The 4,260-nt window shown below is 36.1% G+C and overlaps 1 long non-coding RNA gene across 1 annotated transcript; it reads right to left on the reverse strand.

The window, feature by feature from the left end:
• Positions 1-895: 895 nt before the first annotated feature.
• Positions 896-3,560, reverse strand: LOC143484080 (uncharacterized). The gene is made up of 4 exons (XR_013122537.1): positions 3,044-3,560; positions 2,208-2,341; positions 1,422-1,569; positions 896-1,325 (listed from the first exon to the last, which is right to left on the reverse strand). It is a non-coding gene; the product is annotated as an uncharacterized LOC143484080 (long non-coding RNA).
• Between the last annotated feature and the right edge of the window lie 700 nt (positions 3,561-4,260).

Genomic DNA, 4,260 nt, shown 5'->3' on the forward strand with positions numbered 1-4,260 from the left:
GCTCTATCTGTCCCTCTGCCCCATCTGCCCCTCTGCTCTATCTGCCCCTTCACCCCTCTGCTCCATCTGCCCTTCTGCTCGTTAAACTTGTTAAAGGATGTTAAAGTTTGTTTAAATGTTATCAATGTTAAATAATGTTAAAGGTTGTTTAAATGTTGATAACTTGTTAAAGGATGTTAAAGTTTGTTTAAATGTTATCAATGTTAAATAATGTTAAAGGTTGTTTAAATGTTGATAACTTGTTAAAGGATGTTAAAGTTTGTTTAAATGTTATCAATGTTAAATAATGTTAAAGGTTGTTTAAATGTTGATAACTTACTTGTTAAAGGATGTTAACGTTTGTTTAAATGTTATCAATGTTAAATAATGTTAAAGGTTGTTTAAATGTTATCAATGTTAAATAATGTTAAAGGTTGTTTAAATGTTGATAACTTGTTAAAGGATGTTAAAGTTTGTTTAAATGTTATCAATGTTAAATAATGTTAAAGGTTGTTTAAATGTTGATAACTTGTTAAAGGATGTTAAAGTTTGTTTAAATGTTATCAATGTTAAATAATGTTAAAGGTTGTTTAAATGTTGATAACTTGTTAAAGGATTTTAAAGTTTGTTTAAATGTTATCATTGTTAAATAATGTTAAAGGTTGTTTAAATGTTATCAATGTTAAATAATGTTAAAGGTTGTTTAAATGTTGATAACTTGTTAAAGGATGTTAAAGTTTGTTTAAATGTTATCAATGTTAATCAATCAATCAATCAATCAAATTTTATTTATATAGCGCTTTTTACAACAGTTGTTGTCACAAAGCAGCTTTACAAGTGCCGAGTCCTAGCCCCCAGTGAGCAAGCCAAAGGCGACAGTGGCAAGGAAAAACTCCCTAGTTTTTGCATGAGGAAGAAACCTTGAGAGGAACCAAGACTCAGGGGGGGAGCCCATCCTCCTCTGGCCGACACCGGTCACCATGACAACAACAACAATATAGACAGAATGTAGACAGAATGTAAAAGATGCAATAATGTCCATTTAGACCGAAAAAGATGTAATAATGTCCATCATGGTGTAGGCATCCGGTTAGGCAGGAGGTGGCCGGCCAGGATGGATCGCTTGTCTCTCCTCATCTCATTATACCTCAAGCAGGCGGGCAGCCATGTGGAGAAATGAAACAGGGAAAATTAGCTCTGTATGAGGACATATACAGGACAGGTAAAATTATAAACATTTCTGGAGTGTGGCAGCAACTGTGTTTGCTCTGTTATTGCCAGCCACAGTAAGGTAAACCACCAAGCGACTGAATCCATCCACCCCTCCATGGACCACAAACCTCCATCTGTATGAAAGAGACAATTGTGAACAGGTTAGCTAACTCACAATGTTGTACACATATCTGTACATAGATTTTTCTTTCTGCCAGTATTACTGATACCTTATGAGCTTATGGTTACCGTCGATGTGCCATAAGTAATTTGGGCCAGGCACAGAATACTGCCGTCGTCTTAGTGTATGCAACCGTAGACGTCTCATGCACACACCCTCTGCATCAACTCTGCGAAAAGACTCTCTCAACCTTGAGACTGAAAAGAAATATAGCTGAAAAACACATACCACTCTGGAAAAAAATTAAGAGACCGTTGCAAGTGATGTATGTGAGTAAAATGAACATTATTGGTTCATTCTATATACTGCTGACAATATTTCTCTAAAATTCCAAATGAAAATATTTTCATTTAGAGCATTTTCTGCAGAAAATATGAAATATAAAAATAAGGAAAAGATGCAATACTTTCAGAGCTCAAATAATGCAAAGAAAACAAGTTCATATTCATTTAGAAATAACAATAGTAATGTTTTAACTTTGGATGAGTTCACTAATCAATATTTGGTGGAATAACCCTGATATTTAATCACAGCTTTCATGCACCTTGGCTTGCTCGCCACTACCCTTCTAAAAAAAAAAATCCAGCCCACGTCCAGCTGGACACCCAATAAAAAACTAGCTCTTTACCAGCATAGGCTATGTTTTTGTGGATGACAAGCTGGGCGTGAGCTGGATTTTTGGCAGGGCAGTCTTTCACACACAGCGCTCTCTTCATTCTCTAAACAGCTGTATATATCAGCCAGAACATTAAAACCATTGCAGTGCTCTCTTCATTCTTTACACAGCTAGATAGCATTAAATCCCATCCAATACAATGTCTCTCTACACACTTACTTGGAACACGTATACCTCTGGCTTTCAGAAGACCATGCATTAGCTTGTAGCCCGTGTTTGGGTGGCTTCTGTGGACATCAGTTACAATGTAGTCCAGCTCTTCATTAGTGAGTGGTGAATAGAGGTCTGTCTTTCTGCAGCAAACAAAAGCATTGAGCAAAGTCATATATGATGGGAAAGGGATATCTCTATACAATATACTTTACAATTGTACATGTTCATCTTTACAGCAGTAGACAGTATGAATGAAGAGTAATAAACAAGTTAAGTTTGGTGTTCATAGCTCAATGTTTTAGTATATTAAAGCCATGATAAACTGTTTTCATATAGTAGTAAGGTCAGTGTAACGTTTATCAGTTCAGTTTTCTGACTGTTTGAGAAAATTGGGTGCAAAAATATACGTTACACTGACAAACGTTACACTGACCTAGCTAGTACTTTCAGTACTTTAGTTAGAACTAGATCAGGGGTAATCAATTAAATCTTTCCGCGGTCCATTTTTGGCAGATAGCTCAGACCTTAGGTCCGGGTCCGCGGTGGCGAACGAAAGTTGTTGAGCGGGGGGGGGGGGGGGGGGGTGTGGTGGCGAACGTAACACTCAAATGGGTGGTGAACGTAACACTCGTCTGAAAATAAATTCTCCGGTTTAAAATATAGTCTCCCGTTAAATTTTTTTTGGCATTTGGGTCCGTATCCAGTTAATCAGGAATGTGATTGGGTCCGGACAGGACGGCGTTCGGGTCCGGATCCGGACCGCGGTCCGCCATTTGGTGATACCTGAACTAGATGATGCTACATTAGGGAAATTTATATGGAACAAATGATTGGTTACCCACCGTATTCCGTTCTGTTCCATGTGTCTCCTGATGGTCCTCTCAGACACTCCATACATATCTGCGATTTCAGGAGCTGTTACTCCACAGAGAACATGGTGCTCCAGCATTCCGCTGGGGATGTGAAAGGCTGGGCGACCTGGGCCTGCTGTAGTTTGCTGTGGTTGGATGGAGAAGCGCTGGAGCACTTCTTCAAAGTTTGCAGTTACCCTGTAGTCTATATTTTGGTGAGAGAGAGCAGAAAGCAGCCCTAACACTTCTATAAAGTCGTGTATTTGATCAGTGACAGAGTCTGGGGCTGCAGCCCCTGATTCAATTTCCTCCGCTAGCTGTAAGATAGTTCTAACGAACTCCTGAGAAATGTCCTGCAGATCCATGTCGAGAGCCACCATGCTGAGAAAACACTCACACAGGCCAGAGCAATCAACCTGCATCGATCGGAGTTAGGCCCGCCCACTGAGTTTGATGGCTGATGTTGACAGATTTAATTATTTCATGGTTCGACGACGCGCTTGAAATAATGAAATAAATAATGAAATAATTAATTAAATTATTTAAGTTAAACAATTAATGAAATACAAATATCACAATCAACTAACGATGAATTTAATTACATAAAATTATTTATGCTTCCTTTCCATATTTAAATAATTTAATTAATTAAATCTCATTTTAAATATTTATTTAACGTTTTAAACAATTATTTCTTTGTTCATTTATTTATATAATATTGTCATAAATAACCCTCCATAATAACTGAACAACAACTCAAATTTACTAACCCACAACCAATTACCCCTCAACAGTTTTTGCCCCACACATGTAAATAACAAATCAACCACAACAACTACTCCATTAACCTATTTCAGCATTATCAACGTTTAAACAGCCTTTAACATCATTTAACAGTGATAACATTTAAACAACCTTTAACATCATTTAACAGTGATAATATTTAAACAACCTTTAACATTATTTAACATTGATAACATTTAAACAAACTTTAACATCCTTTAACAAGTTATCAACATTTAAACAACCTTTAACATCATTTAACAGTGATAACATTTAAACTATGGAGGGTTATTTGTGACAATATTATATAAATAAATGAACAAAGAAATAATTGTTTAAAACGTTAAATAAATATTTAAAATGAGATTTAATTAATTAAATTATTAATTAAATTATTTAAATATGGAAAGGAAGCATAAATAATT

The sequence above is a fragment of the Brachyhypopomus gauderio genome, chromosome 20, assembly GCF_052324685.1.
Source record: "Brachyhypopomus gauderio isolate BG-103 chromosome 20, BGAUD_0.2, whole genome shotgun sequence".
Taxonomy (NCBI): domain Eukaryota; kingdom Metazoa; phylum Chordata; class Actinopteri; order Gymnotiformes; family Hypopomidae; genus Brachyhypopomus; species Brachyhypopomus gauderio.